Source organism: Gouania willdenowi, chromosome 20, assembly GCF_900634775.1.
Source record: "Gouania willdenowi chromosome 20, fGouWil2.1, whole genome shotgun sequence".
NCBI classification, from domain to species: Eukaryota; Metazoa; Chordata; class Actinopteri; order Blenniiformes; family Gobiesocidae; genus Gouania; species Gouania willdenowi.
The window spans coordinates 20,830,547-20,847,560 of record NC_041063.1 but is presented as its reverse complement, the minus strand read 5'-3'; the positions used below and the strand labels follow the sequence as shown (position 1 = coordinate 20,847,560).

Below are 17,014 nucleotides of genomic sequence, written 5' to 3'. Positions count from 1 at the left end.
GGACAACAAAAATACATTAAAGGACAACAAACGTATGCAAAATGTCTCCAGAAAATACTGTAAGTGACAACAAAATACACAACGTGATGACAAATACAAAAAATCACTCCCAAAAACACGCAAACTGCAAAAACAGACAATAACCTTGATTATTTACTGTAAATACAGTTTAAAAGCTTTTAAAGCCAAATAAACTCACAAACCCTTTGTCAGCCAGTTTTTGAACAAACAAATGAAATGTTTTGATAAGTTCCCATTAATTCAATGCATGGCTGATTTTCGTCCACCTGTCGTCTCGACACATCCAAAACTCTGCGCTGCATTTAAAGCAGAGCTGCTCAGCCCTGAGGAGATGACAAGCACAAATTCAGAGTAGCAAACAACTGGCGGGATCCGGGCTACAATCTAAATGAGAAATTCTGAGTAGGAAGAGTAAAGAGACAGTTTACCCTCGTCGCATGCTCAATGAGAGGAGTATTGACCCTCCTTGTGTTCCCGTGGCGTTGTATCGCAGCACAATAACAGGACGGCAGCAAAACAGAAAATGAGGAAAGCAATTCAGTGACTGAAATGTGAAGCATTTATTCCTCTCAAATCGTTAAAGTGGATTGAAGATCTAATTGTTTGTGAAAGAAAATAATCTGTTGAGCGAGCCGGTCGCAGAAGGCAGCAGATTGGGGCAGGTGGGCTTTTGGTTCTGACAATAGAAGGCAGCACTTAGCTTGACTAATTCAGTGGAGTGGAGGTAAACAAGAAGGGGAAACGGGAGAGACCAGATGTCTTCTCTCTCCTTCCGATGCGAGACACACGCCCAGTGACTCCACCGCAGCCTGGAGCCGATCCCCCAGCTTATGTTTCAGGATCCCGAGCAGCAAATGATCTCGTCAAGTAAGGCTGAAAAGATAAGGGGAGTAAGTCCTCTGAGTTTCTGCTGAGGAAAAGACAAAAAGTGCTTTCTGTCTTACTCGTCCTCATATAACACCGCGCTGCTTTTAGAGAGCTAACGCTAACACTCTGAGCTGGGCCTTTTTGGCCTTGCTGACCCAAGGACGAGACGAAAGCCAAACGAGTTCAGTAGACACATTTTACTTAAACACATTAAAGGACTGACCAGACTGGCTTTTTAGTCGAAACCAGTGGAAACCAGCACTGATCTGCTATTCTTCAACTTCATTAATGTGATAAATAGGTGAACTGCTATGGACTGTTCCTGATTAATTCATGTCGTAATTTGACTTCAAAAATTTTGCGTTAGCATTAGCTCACTGATCGGAATTCTTGTCCAGTGATGCCTGCAAACACTGCGACATCAGTCCATCTTATTTTTAGTCAGAAATACATCTGAACACTTAAGACACTCATTCACCTGACAAATAAAGATCTGATTTTCAAATGACAAATGTGTTTAAAAAAAAACCTAAAGTTAAAGAAAGAATGCTCTTTAACTCTTCATCCTCTTCATAGTTTTTAAAATGGATTTTTATGGTGTTCGTCTAGACTCCCAAAAGTCTTGGGCAGTGTTTGACATGACATACTAACGTACTACAAAGTCTGACCTCAAAATTAGTATATAGTGCGTTCACATCAGATAGCATGGAAAGATTGAGTATGCTAGAAATACCCAGATGTATACTATATCTGGATATTTTTCAAGTATGCACTAGTCATACTTAACTACTCCATGATGCATTGTGAGCGTAATGTAAAATCGTCCTGGTACCGGCTTCAAGTTAAAAGTCAAAAATCCTATTTTCAAAACAAAAGCATCGCTTCTTGTCTGTTTTTTAACGCTTTTGTTAATAGGGCTCTTGTTTTGAAGTTAACCCGGAAGTTTTGTCAGTAGCACAATAGCGGGTCTCCGAAAATCTCCAAAATGTCGGCATGAAATGTGTTTTTGCAAGTTATATGAATCAAATGACCACATGTTGATATTCTACTTGGTCACTTTCTCACTTGAAATGTTTTCAGTACTTTAAAAGGTGGCAAATCAACATATATATAGCCTCAGTGTTTAGCTTCAGGTTTGAAATGCATCTTGGGAAACTTGGAAGTATACTTTAGTTGGACCAATCACCATACCAGTCATACTAATAGTAAATAGTAGAATATATACTCATTGAGTTTGTAGTGTATAGTAAAAAGTGTGCCATTTCGAACACAGTCTTGGTCTTGTCTTGGTCTCGGTGCATTCTGGTCTCAGGCCAGTCTTGGTCTTGAGTACAACACAATAACAAATCAGTGTAAAAAAAAAAAGAGGATAACTTACAGCTCTGTTAAAAAGAAATGGAAGCTCAGTGGGATCAAACGGCTTTTACTGCCCCCTCGAAACCATGAGCGAGGACAGAGGAAAGCTAAATATTCAGAGCAGATAGCTGTTTTGTCCTTCCTCTTGGTCCGATAAAGGATAATGTGAATAAAAGCGCATCCCACTCCACTGCTGCCTAGTTCTGTTTGATTAAGCTCTCTGTCAGTGTCTTTATCGGCCTGAGAGTGGACGATAAAAAAAACGTGCAAAAACAGCAACGAAAACGGAGATGAATGCAAAGCACAATGCTGAAAACTGCAGAGGATGGTTACATTTATACACACCGCCTGCCTGTGTATGTGTGTGTGTGTGTGTGTGTGTGTGTGTGTGTGTGTGTGTGTGTGTGCAGCAAAAGTTCCTTCATCTCAAGGAATGGCGCTGGAAATTCGTCAAAGCACAGAGAAGGAACTACATGCTGTGCTCACTGGGAAGTTCTAAGGAGCTTTTCCTTTTGCCCACTATCTTCCCACTTAAACAGAGTGCTCTGTTTATTCTCCACTTGCTGACACGTTACTTCCAAAACACACACCAGCTACTTTTGTGCCCTTCCCATTGGGACAACAATGTCAGGCCATTGAAATGCATTAACAGCTTTCTGATGCTTCTTGTTGGAGAAATAATACATGAGCTTCCTGCAAAAATTACATCATACATACAGTATTTGCTGTTTGCTCTGAACACAAACCTGTGCACACTGGGAATTAAGCTTTTAAATTAACATCCATTGACCTAAAATGTCTTTAAGGTTCATTTAACAGCATTTGGGGCTTTCAAGCACAACAAATAAAACTTGTAAGACCTTCTTTGAGATCCGATTTAACAAATTTGTCTTACCGAACTTTTGCAAATGTTTGACTGTTGCTTTAATAATGAGCTAAAGGGTGCAGGGCTTCAAAATCTCTCTAAAAAGTAATAAAAGGCTCAAAAACTTCACCATGACTCATAGGGAAAGATTTACAAAGGTCTCAAAAAATAAAACAAGAAAATAGAAATGTTCTTGAATTACAGCAAACAAGTGTGAATATAAGCAGGAGAAACAACAGATATCTGTGGGGGAAACAAGAACAAGAGTAGATGAAGTACAGAAAAGATGGACTTGCCTACGAGTTCTTTTCCAAAAATAAATGCAGCCATCTGTGAGTAAAACTGTGGGAGTAAACACCTGCTTGTCATAAATAAATACACAAATACAGCCATAGCCTCCAGCTCCAGCTTTGACAGAAAAATACAAAATATTTCACAAACACAGCTAATGACACCATAAACACACAAAATGACAACAAAGACACACAACATGACCAAAAACCCAAAAAATAAAACAACAAAAAAGAGGACAAATATACACAAATAAAGACTACATAAATACACAACAAACATAAACAAAGCCACTCCTAAGACAAACAAAATGACGACAAAAATATCCAAAAACTTAACAAAAGTACACAAAATGTCTAAAAAGACCCATAAGATAACTACGAGAATACAAAAAAAATACAAATCGACAACAAAAATAGACAAAATGACTTAAAAGTAGTGACTTAAAACTTTTTCACTTCTGATATGATTCCGATATTGCAGCCTTGGGTACTGGCCGATACCGATATCAATATTATACGATATCAGCACGAATCATACATACTTTTATTACTTCTTTTGCAGTGTGAATGTTAAAAGCGTGATCAAGTGATGTTACTCAAACAGAGAACAATAGTCAGCAACAGTAGGTATGAGAAAAACTGACCCATTTATTATTAACCAATTGGTTACAAACATTTTAACCTTCAACATAATATCTACAGTATTATACAATTGAATGTATGTCAGCGATCTTAGATGCAGTCCGATAAAATCAGATATTCGTTTTCTGGCTGATATCGGACCGATATCTGATATCAATATGGAATCGAGACACCCTTACTTAAAAGATGCACAAAACAACAAAATTCCCACAAAATAATGATAATAATATAAAAAAATTCACAAATTTACCACAAAAAATGACCAATCGTTTTGCTCTTTCCTGAACTAATGCTCAGTTTGATCATACTTAAATTCTGACATGAATGTTGATAATGTGGCCCTCAGATCAGATACAATCCCATTTTTATGGTCTTTGCTGTGAAAAAAGTTGCCCATCTCTGCATTAGAGTCAAACTTTCTCAACAGATTTGCATGCTATCATGTTAGCGAATGTTTTTAGGCACCAAAACCTTTAGGCCTTGTGCAAAAGCTATAAATTGCAGATTAACTGCTCTAATCTTTGCAGATGATGGTGTCATTTTGGTTGCATCCTGTTCAGGGTCTGTGTCCAGTGTCATGATGGGAATAATCAGCAGTTAGTGTCAAGTCTTTTATGTTGAAGTTTTAACCTGCAGCCAAATTTGTTTAAAAAAGAAGAAAATTTGAGAGAGAAGCAGAAAACTCCACATTGGTTTTGAAAAATCTGCGTGTGGAAAAAGACAAACTCAGTGCTGATGAGCCTAATGAGCTGCTCTTCTAATTAAGATTGAATAGTTTTGCATTTTATTTGCATTTTGTTGTTCTCGGCACATGTTTGTATTAGCATGTAAATTTGAAGCTTCTCACAGGAAAACAAAGGTCCGCCTTGTTGTTTGTTGTTGTTTACGGCTCACACGGAGCATGCGGGATGAAGTGAGAGCGCTTTGTGCTCCGCGCTTCATTTTATCTTCACAGCTGCCTGTCATCAAATATTTGGTTGTGGCTTTGGATTACAAGGGAGTGTGGGAGCTCCTGCGTAGGAGACACTCGCTTCTTTCCTCAAAGCAGCAGAAACAGTCGATTCTCCTTCATGTCAGGTAATAGCAACTTCAAATACACTTAGATAGGTGAAAGACAGCACGTGTAAAGATCATGTTTTTAACTTCAGATTTTGCGACAAACCTTAAATGACGTCCTTTAGCGTGAAACTAGAGAGATTGTGGAAGTGAGAACCAAACAAACCCTGCAAATACTGTTTATGTGTTCTCCATCTGCCTATTATTCTCTCAAAGGTGCTTTTCCAATTGGATCAGCACATCAAGCAAGTCAGAGGGATTCCAAACAACATCACCACCAGTTTGTACTAAACCTAAAATAATATATAAATGTTTTAAAATGAAATCAACTGAATAATCTCTAGTCAAAGAAATTCACCAGCAAGAAAACTTAAGCTCAAAAATAAAATACACAACGGTTTAAAATGAAATGGTTTAGTATGAAAACTCAAGCTAAAAAAAAGTAACTACAAAAACCCCATGAAGAAACTGATCTCCAAAAACTCAAATCTAAGAAATTTAAAAAATTAAGTAAAAAAAAAAAAAACTCAACAACAAAATTCAACTGCAATAAAACTCACCATAAAGAAAGTGAACTCCAAAACATCAATACAAGCAATTCAACTACAAAAACTAAAAAAAAAAATTCCAAAAACTTAACCAAAAAAATCAAACTGCAAAAACTCAGCCTAAAGAAACATTCAACAACAAAAATTAAACATAAAAAATTCCACCAAAAGGATTTCAACTGTAAAAACAACAAAAATAAAACACTTAACTTAATAAATTTAACAAAAGCATGAGAGTCGAGGACTAATGTCCAACGTGCAGCCAATCAGTTACGCTTCATTGGTCATGAGACACAGATGAGACAAGGAATATCTACTGTGTCTCTGCACAGTCATCATGTTTACAAGCAGTGACGACGCTTCCGTGTGTATTTACTCTTTATGTGCCTTTGTAGAAAAGATACACTGAATTTTAATGTTCACTTTTAACCTAGTAATCAAAGTAAGCTGAGAGTATTATTGTTTTTTTATTATCATTATTATTTATTATTATTTATATTGAATATTATTATGTGAGGATTGAAACTTAAATTCAAATGTCAAATATTAATTTATCTCTCACTTTGGTCTGACCATAAACACTTTCAGCACATTTCCCCAACACTGTCTGCTTTTAAATACTAAAACTTTGTCCTTCAGACTCTATCTTTACATTTTCTGCTGCAGTGTCATTTTGCGAATGTATTTGATAATACACGTACATTCAGTATCTACTTAAACCTCCCAAGGAACTATGGGAACTTTGTAGTCGGTCAACACAAAACTATTCAAACAATTTGGAGTCATCAGAAATGTTTATTATAAGTAATAATGAAAGAAGGATTATCCTCCTGTTGAATTAATGACACATGGGACAGAGCAGGCTGCTTAAAGGCTTTCATTATGGGAGACAAACGGACCCTCGGTGGGTAATGTTACACAGCTGCAAACAGAAGTGAAAGAACTGGGGAAACAAAATTGACTTCAAATATTTATCTTAGTATAACTAACCTTCCTACAGATAAACTGTGAGAAATTATCAGATCATTTACAACATTTGTGTAAAAAAAAGTGAATTTATTGATTTCCAAAATAAAATTACATCTTTTGTATGCACTTGGGCTTTAGGTATTTGTCCTTTTATTACCAAGAGTTTATTTATTAGATGACTTAGCTCAGTGTGTCCAGCTCTGGTGCTGAAGAGCAACTATTCTGCATGTTTTTTTTTGTTAAACAGCTTATATAACAATACATAGCCATAAGCAATGACTTCTGTTGTCTTATGATTAAAATGTGAAACATTTATCTAGGCCTCTATGTCCTGAAATCAGTCTTCTTTAAAATACTGGGAGTTTCTCTTGACAGGAAGATATATCAGTGTGTCGTCTGCATAGCAATGAAATAGCTTGTTATGTTTCCTGAATAATGTTCTGAGGGACAAAAGGTAAAGTGAGAATAGGAGGGAGCCTAGAACGGAACACTGGAGGACCCCGGCCTGCATGGTAAAAAAAAAAAAAGCAGTGGAGGAAATACAATATGTTTGTAAGGTAAAACAGGAACTACTGGAGAGCTGGGTGTCAAATGTCACGGTTAAATCTAAAACCACTAAAACGCCACAGTCATTTACTAAAAATACATCATTTAAAATTTTTAAACTCAGAATGGAAAATTTCAAGTAGATCGTTATTAAAGGGCCCATGTTAACTTTTCTGTGCTTTAAACATCATAAAAGTGCTATTTGGGCTTCATACACATACCCAAAGTGTTTTTTTGATTGATTCCCTCAATCGTTAGTTAGAGGGTGATTTGCTCTTTTCTTACTGCAGGGTGAACCCAAACACCTCACTCCAGTTTGATGACGCATTCCCACTTTGATGACGAATTTGACGCGGCACAGAGCTGGAGAAGCCACGTCTCCAGGAAACTCTCTGCCATGATTGACATGTAAACAGACACGCCCACAAAGGTGAGCATTTCAGCATTTTTTGCTCAGTGCTATGTATGTATTTTCTGCAGTCTATGTATGTAACGGCGAGCGCCCCACCCCCACGCTCTGTCTCGTCTTTATAAAGCAGCATGAGCTCGGCTACAAAGCGGGTGGGAGGAGGGCGGGCCGTCTTCTGGCCCTACGTCACAATGTCATGAGGAGGAAGTCAATGTCCTGTCTATAGACACGCCCACTCATGAATATGCATAAGTAGGCCACAAATTAGCCTGTTTGTGTAGAGTTGCTCAGAAAGTGACTTTTCAGAGGCTAAAACTCTGGAAAACAGGCGAGTTTGGGAAAATAAACCTCAAATACTATGTTTTTAGAGTTCTTAGAACAAATGGAGATGGGTGAAAAATAGCATCACATGGGACCTTTAAAGAAAAGCCATCAAATGAATATAGACAACCTTATGAGAATCTTCGAGAGAAATTTCACTAATGTGCCCGTTTGTTATCAACTCCATTGAATGGTGGCCTCCTCATAAACAGTATCTGCATGGGAATCTGGGAGACCTCACAGTGGATTAATGAGTTTGTCTTAGAACCTTCAGCTGAGTTCATCACAAAGGGACCACACAGTTGGGGCTGCACCATCACTGCATGTGTGCAGGACGCCTCAAAGCAGGCTACAAGATCTTACTCTAATGAAGCAGAAACTGCGATCCCAGCGCGCTGCAGGTCGAACATGCAGAAATATACTGAGAGGGGATCTTAAATGTCAAGCAACAAAGGTAACACTATATTGGTTGAAGAAATCCAATGATTTAGGAGGTCTGGCAGCAGCTTGTATGATCAGCCTGCATACTAATGAGCCTCTCTAGGATCTTAATTCAAACAGAAAAGTATTCCTTCCTCATGACCCAAACGGCCAATTGGCAAGTGTTTCCACGGGGAGAGAAGACATTAGAAATATTATTGTAATATAGAATCACTGAATTATTCATTGCTCCTTTGGTTCTTTGTCACAGAGACATTGATGGGAAGGCCCGCCTCAGGTGTTTAACGACCTATAAGCCTCCATCCAATATCCCTACCCTGATTTTTCCCATACATAAGTTACAATCCAAGGCAACACATCCTGAACCAGTTGCCAGTATGTCAGAGAACTAATGAAGGGTTAATCGGACACACGTGACTGAGTCGGGCAAATGGTAAAACTCTTGGATTCGTGGATGTACTTCATGATTTCTAAGCTCTACACATGGATGGAGAAAAAAAGGGTATTCTTCCATCTTATCTCATAGTATTCATATATCAAAGGTAGCTGGTACTAATTTTAATGTGAACAAACAATGTCACGTTAATTTATCTACACTACATTGAAATGGATATAAAATCACAGGAAACCTCAGAGCGCAAACCTCCGCCAAGTGCCAAATCTCCTCTTTGTTCTAATTGGCAGTTATCTGGGTCATTGATCCTGATCATGGCACCATGATCATTCATACTTTAAAGGCCTGGAAGAAATGTATATCCCATTAATAACCATACAGTAGGTCCAAATGTATGGACCTAAATATAGGTATTTTTCAATTTTTTGAATTGATCCGAATCCCCTCCAAAACATAATAGAATCCTCCATGGCATAAGGTCAATAAAGTTTTGTCAAAATCCATCAAGAACTTAATGAAGAGCCGCAATGAAGTGCGAGAGGTCTTTAAAAATAAAATCTAATTAAATATTTCAGTAAAATGATCCTAATTTGTATTATTAATATTAGTTTCTGTATAAATTGTGTTGACAATGTATTTTTTGTCACTAATTACAGTTTTTCTAAATTTTTTTAATTTATATCATAAAATAATATTGCTTTTTAATTAAATTATTTTTGTGAATTATTGTCTATAGGTAACTATTGTAATTGGGGTTTTGTTAACTAAAAATAAAAGAAATGGACACAGATATAATATGAAAATATTCAGGTTCTTGTGTGACGATATCTAAAATGGCAGTGGAATTAATGCGATGCAAAGCGGCGCCACTGAAAATCTTGCCTCGGGCGCTAAATTGCTTAGCGTTTAGTGCTGTTTTCACTCTGACCTTTCATTTATGAAACATTAGTTCGAAATGGACATTTTTGTAACTGTATACATGTTGAGTGTTTGAAGGAAGAGCTTGCATGTTCTCTTTGAGCATCCCTGGGTTTCAAATGAGCCTTTCTTGCATCGAGTCTAATGTTATGATGCATTTCTGCAAGCACTACCAATAGGTAGTGTGCACTGAAAGACCAATTCAGTGCAATCTGCATGTGCTAAAACCATTCTTCACAACTTCATGCTGACCAAATCTCTCTCTTTGCAAGTAACTCGCACTCCTTTTTTAATCCGGGGATGCTTTGCTCTTTCCATTTTGTCTTTTGTGGAGTAATGACAATTAATCAAGCATGAAATTGACAATTGTGAGACTGTTGCTGGTGAGAGGACTTCAAAAGAAGCAGAGACTTTCACATTCTTACAGTTTATGGATCGGAAGAGAGGTTCTCTCTCCGTTTTAACACTGTTAGTGTTGTCTGTAGGTTTTCTATTTGCAACAAGAAAGTGTTGCAAGTGCATCATTTTCAATTTGCAAAGCTTCATGGCCGATAAGTCAAAGACATTGACAATATCATTTGCTTTGAAAGGGAAGGATACATTTTCAAAACAGAAGAAAATGTTGTCCTCTTGTATATCTCTGTGTGTATTGTGTTGATGCTATATGTCTTTTTCTGTAATTTTGTATAATTGTTTTAGTCATTTTGATGTTGTGTGTATTTCCCTCCTGCATATTTTTGTAATATTTTTGTGTATTTTATTCTTTTGTATTTTTCTGTACATTTGTACATATTTCTTTAAATTATGATGTGTATTTTAGCTGTTTTGTGCATTTGTTCTTTTTGTGTGTTATTGCTGTCCTATAGTGTATTTTTGTTGTCTTTTAGTTTAATTTTGTCCTTTTTTGTATTTTTGTTTAATTTTGTATGGTTTGTTGTCAATTTGTGTATTTTTACTTTTTTGAGTTTTTGTTGCATATTTTTGTAGTCCTTTTAGTATAATTTTGTTGTCCTTTTTTGGTATTTTTCTGTAATTTTGTATGTTTCTGTGGTCAATTTGTGTATTTTTGCTTTGTGTTTTTTTGCATATTTTTGTAGTCCTTTAGTGTCTTTGTTTCTGTACATTTGTCTATATATTTTTTTATTCATTTTGTGTATTTTTTGCTGTTGTGTGCATTTTTCTTGTGTGTTATTGTTGTTCTGTTGTGTATTTTTTGTTGTCCTTTTGTTTATTTTTGTCCTTTTTTTGTATTTTTCAGTACTTTCGTATTTTTTGTCAATTTGCGTATTTTGGCTTTTTTGGGTTTTTGTTACATATTTTTGGAATCTTTTTTTGTTGTCCTTTTTTGTATTTTTCTGAAATTTTATGTTTCTGTTGTAGGGAACCAAACCCTCCAAGTTGATCTTTGACTTAGGACACTAGTTTCACCAGTCAATGGAGTCAGAGAGTCTGTCTCCTACTGTGAAATGCAAACGTGCCCCACAGGGGGATCTTCTCCCTCTTCCTGTCTGAACAAAAGAACAGGAGAGTCCAAGAACAGTTTTCCTCCTATATTACCTCTCTGCTACATTACGATCAAAAGGAAACAGTCAGTCAATGTTTACATGCTAAGTTTTCAAACTCTGGGCTCCGACCCCCTGCAGATGTTGTCACCTCCAGAACCCAAACCACTGGTCACACAGGACGGTGGAATTACACTAGCTCTCCTGCTCAAATGAGAACAAAGAACATGTGCTTGACTGGAAAGTCACAAAAGGAAGGATTATTGTTACGGGTTCCTGCAGAAATTGAAATTGCAAATATTGTCTGTCCTATGCCACTCTTTTCATGTAATTCAATAACCAACAGAATGCTATTTTAAAATGTTTATCATTTAAAAGGTGCTTGAAATACTAGAAAACATCACAAAGCCTAGTTCAAGGTACTGAATGTTAACCATATGATAAAGAAAATTCCTTAACCCGAATTTTGACATTCAGGTTTATTAAGTACTAACTATGCTATTTTTCAGCATGTCTGGTATCTAACTGTTTCATTTTAGATGATATATTAAGATATGATGTTTAAAAGATGTTTTGAAATATGTGGAATTAATTATTAGACATTCTTCTTGTTTAGAAACTCCCTCTGTTGTCTACGTCATTCCACTACACACCCACACTTGAGACACTCCCACAAGCTGAAAGCAGAGACATTGACCAATCACCGATATGATCTCAGAATGATCAACCGAGACACCTCCTCCAAAAGGAGTCTCCAAATTCTTTTAAAAAAAGACGCGCTGCCCGAAGCTTTAGTTTTGGAAGCGGGCGTTCATGCTCACACGTGTTCCCTCATGTTTCCAGTCTTTCATTTCATTTTTCTTTTTTTTGTAGTTGCATCAGTTAGACTTTTTAAGAACCTTGCTCGCAGTGAAAGCCTAAGACGCAAAAGAACGTGCCTGAAAGCCGACCTTCCAACATCTGAATCGTGGACCAAACCGTGGTCCCTCTTAGTCTGAAACCGGCTGCGATCATCCCAGAAGGGGTTGTGGATCGACCAATAGAAACGCTGCTGTTTAACGAAACAGAACTCACCAGCAGAACTGACTCACTTAAACTACCATACAACCCCATACTTACACTCCACTCACAATCCACCACATATATGTTTGTCCGTCTCCCCCCGTCTGTCAATAGTTAGTCTAGATTAGTTTAGAATAGTGATTCACTTTACTACATGTAATCCTCTCCTTTATTAGCTTAGAAATGCATTTAATCATGATTTAATCACCGCATTGTTCTCGTTTCTTACTGGATTATGCAAATAAAAGGTTAAACTTAATCTTTGATTCCTCTGATTCATTAAAGCTGTGATGATGGTGTAGACTTGCTGTTAGAATTCACTTCCCTGATTTAATACTTTGTTTAGTCTAAAGAAAAACTTAGACACATTTCCTCTTTTTAAAGAGGTGGCACCCAGTAATTAATTGAGCTAATATTAATAATCATAATTAATATTCTCATTCATATAACCCATTATTAACTACCCTTGTTCTCCTACACTGTTGTTAATTTGTGTATTTTTGCTTTTTTGAGTTTTTGTTGTGTATTTTTTAGTCCTTTAAGTCTAATTTTGTTGACCTTTTTTGTGTTTTTCTGTAATATTTTATGTTTTGTCATCATAAAATTAGACTAAGGGCCCCCAGCTCCCTATGTGTGCTTTAGCCCATCCTCAGACATGTTAGTTTTCTCCTAGTGATATTGTGTTCTCTTCTTGGTTTCTTGGTGTTGAGCCACCTGCAGGAAGCTTATCTCCCTGCCTTATTTTGAACATTTTTCATGTCAATATACACAAAAGCTTTATTGCATTTGGAGGCAGTGGGCGAGAGCTGGTGTTATACATCACTGTGGAGCGGAGGCAGAGTGCAGATAAGGCACAACCTGCTCTGAAAGCTAAAGGGCTCCAGCTTATTGTGGGAACATCTTGTTAGGAGTGAATGAGAAGCTCCTTAAACCGTGTTTTGCAGTCGACCTGTAATTGCAACAAATGAAGAAGAAGCCTGAAGGTTGGATTAGGCTAGTAATCATGAAGGTGATGTAGTTTTGAATAATAAACTCTGCTTTACAATTTACTCCCTGAAAACCAAAGCTGAGCGGAAATGCAGCAAATCATCGTCAGTCCCACATAAAGTCGGTGGCCTGTTGTTAATCCTGGAGTTTGGTGCATTTGAACCACAGGGATCAGGGTATCAATACTGGGATGCAGGAGTGATTAGGCTGTCATGTATGATACAGAGACACCAGGAGAGACTGGATCAGTGCACTGTGTGCTCACTAGGGGGCGCACTGGGCTAAACATTGTCCCCTCGAGAAGGTTGGAAAAATTAGATTTCAGCAACACAACAAGGCAGCGTGGGCAATTCAAGAATGTGTACTTCTGAGTGAACACACACTGATCCTAACAAGCAGAAAATGAAAATATACAACTTTTAAAAAAAGTTGTATTTATCCTTTTTTTAATTTTCATTTTACCTTGTCTGCACATGCTGTCAAAGGTCACAAAAATATTGAGACAGCAATGCATGATTTAATATTGCAATTAAATAAATGAATTTATTTCATTTCATAATAGTGACCATCACCAGCCCTCCCTAAGGACGGGTATACACTATATAAAGAGAGGGCAGTGAGACCCCCTAGGTGAGGGGGAAGGGAACAGGGAAGAGGGAGTCAGGGTAGGACAATGGAAGGGGTGTGGAAGAGTTGACTATTTTAAGGTGGGAGTGCAAATGTGATGTTAAAGTTGTGCATATTGTATATGTTGTGTTGTGTAATCAGTTCAGCCAGTCTGGTGACACAGCACCCAACTTAAATATAGTCAGAGGTGTAAAGATTACTGATATATCCTACTCAAGTACACGTACAGGTGAGTCATACATAAAATACTCAAGTACAAGTAAAAAGTAGCTCAATTAAAAATACTGAAAGTAAAAGTTACTAGCTAAATTTATTAACTCTAACTGACTGACTCCGTTTGCTGTAGGCGGACAGACTGAGGGGCGGGTTCACTAAAGGTTTAGTGGTGTTAAAACGTGAGCAAACGTCACTCGCTAATAAGAAGTACAAAGAGCAGGGAATCAGGAGAGAGCCGCTGTTGCGCTTCCCAATGTGCCCTCAATCCATTTAGCGTGTTTCCCCCTAATGAATATGCATAGCAGGCGGATCTCCTAGGGGGAGCAAAAATATGGGAGGAGGAAATGCTAATAAATTTATGCAGGGGGAGCAATGCAATGCATGAAATCTGGAACTGTTTGAGGTGATAGTTTTAGTACCAGAAAATAGTATGACCGAAAAGCAGGTGCAAACACACACGCAGAGATCATCACTGCAGTAAATGTGGACAGAAAACACAGCGGAGATGAATAATAAGGCTCCAGTTGTGTGTGTGTGAGAGAGAAAAAAAGCAGGACATGTGTCCATCTTCTCCTCCGCGGGTCGCTGTCTCACACACGCGATCAGCAGTACGCACGTCACATTCACGCACATTTCTCCACTGCGGGATGAATAAAGAATATCTATCTATCTATCTATCTATCTATCTACTGTATCTATCTATCTATCTATCTACTGTATCTATCTATCTATCTATCTATCTGCTGTAATTCATTTTTTCATTCTTCATTTTTATTTGTTTTCCTCTACTAACACCTCCAATTCTGCTGCTTCACATTTTTATTTTCGCTTCCGCGCACTCATGTTCACCCTCCATGTTCAACACAACACGTCTGCACCAGGTCTGCACGTGCACTGATAATTGATGCAATCTTAGTGAATTCCGCGCAGCAGGTGAGGAAACGGCGTCACTAAAGGATTTAGGGAAGCAACTGAATTACCACCTTTATTTCAGATCTTAGTGAATCCATCCCTGAGAACCTAAATTTAAATTTACCCCTTGGAGCTGCACCGACTCCTCCTCCTCCAACCTCCTCCCTCTGTTCCTAAGCCACCAACTTCCTTCACCCTGCCATCAATCACTGACTCGCCCCCCACCCTCCTCCCCCTCCACCCCCACTGTGTGTGTAGTACAGCTCCTGTAGACTGGGGTGAGGGTTCTATGCATGATTTCTCTCTCTCGCTGTGTGTGTTTGTGTGTGTGTGTGTGTGTGTGTGTGTGTGTGTGTGTGATGGGATGTGAAAATACCAGAGAGACAGATAAACTCAGTTCATGGAAAAACTGCCAGCGGCTGTTTGAATCTTTTAGGTGAGTCTCTCCTCCATTCCACCAATTAAACCCAGACACCAGGTTCCCTTTAGTATTGAGCTAATCAGGGATAAATCATACAGCAGGAAAATCTTTAGGGTAAAGTTACCGTCAAAAGATTCATGTATGTGCACATGTAAAATTCATGCACCAGGGTACCAGTTGCAGGCACAAATCTGACACCATGAATTACTGTCAAACGTTAATGTCACAACAGGAGTTTGATTGTAGGTGAGCCCCCAGAAAACAGGTTAAAATAAACAACAACAACAACAAAAAGAAGGTTTCCCTTTATCTCCGTTTCAGCCCGTATCTGCAACACTGATGCAGCGTTCCAGGCAACTCGATACTCTGCTTTTCTGATTTGAAAATTCCCAGTAATTACAATGAAGGCAATAATGTTTCTGTGATTAAAACTATAATTATTCTGAATAACATTTCAGAAAATAGCTCATTTAAAATATAAAAGAAGTAACATAAATAAAGGCTACATTACTGTGTTCCACAATAGTGGTTATTTGTAAACGTAGAGAATATTTTATATCATTTCCTAAAGTTTTTGTCATTGAAATGTTTGTAGTCACTGTTTCCCAAGTCGGAGCTCCGACTCCCCCGTTTGATAAATCCCAGAGTTCTGAGTTGCATTGAACACAGCATAACGAGGTCACAGGCGTTATCGGCCTATACTACAAAGCTAGATAACTATATCCTGGCTTTATCTCTGTTAGCAGGCTTCATCTAACCAAACATTGTCTGTCAGACAGAAGCTGTCCTACAAATCTTAATGACAACTCGCTAAATTAAACGTGTTGATTTCAGCCTGGCTACGTGTGTGCTCTTGTGACAGAGGAGGAGATTACAGCATCAGACCAATCACAATCACGGAGAAACTGTGGAGAGCAATTTACGTCACAATTGAGGAATAATTCTTTAAAAATATGAAGAATTAAACTTGATAATTTAGACCAAAAACAACGCTGTTGCTGCTGTAAAAGCAGGAAATGATTAATGCAGGAATGGTCGAGATTATGAACGGAGAATAAACAGACACTGATCAGTTTCACTTTCTTTTACCTTGTCCTTGGCTTTGATGCTGCGTTCATACAGATCAGCCTAAATCATAAGGTGGAATATATTTATATTTTATATTATCTTACAGGACTGAGGCTCTTTGCATCATCACAGAATACATGAATGAATGAATGAATGAATGAATTTATCACTCTGAAAGCCCTGATCTGATTGACCGACCAGGTTAGTTGTTCAGCTTAAGTTACCGTGGTGATTTAGCTACGTAAGATGTTAGCCAGCTTCATACAGCACACACTGATTAAATCCCAGTATCTACTTTGTTGTTGCATACTTTTTGCACACAATTATATTATAGAGTTTGCACGAAGGTGAATAGACGTGTTTTGTTCTTCTTCTACACCTTTGCTTTCAAACAGCTGTTGCTTCAGCTAGCACGGTATCAACAAACACTTAACTAGTCAACATTCAATTCAATTCAACTTTATTTATATAGCACAAATTACAACAAAAGTAATCTCAAAGCACTATAAAAGCTTAAGGGGCCGCAACATATACCGCTCACCATACAACAATGTGAGGTAAGGTGAAATATAG

General features: G+C 37.8%; 1 long non-coding RNA gene across 1 annotated transcript in view; it reads right to left on the bottom strand.

Annotated features, from left to right (window-relative positions):
* Positions 1-776: 776 nt before the first annotated feature.
* The window catches only part of LOC114454339 (uncharacterized), a 143,710-nt gene continuing 127,472 nt past the window's right edge, over positions 777-17,014 (bottom strand). The window contains exon 5 of the long non-coding RNA XR_003672531.1: positions 777-894. This is a non-coding gene — a long non-coding RNA (uncharacterized LOC114454339). The remainder of the gene's footprint in view (positions 895-17,014) is intronic.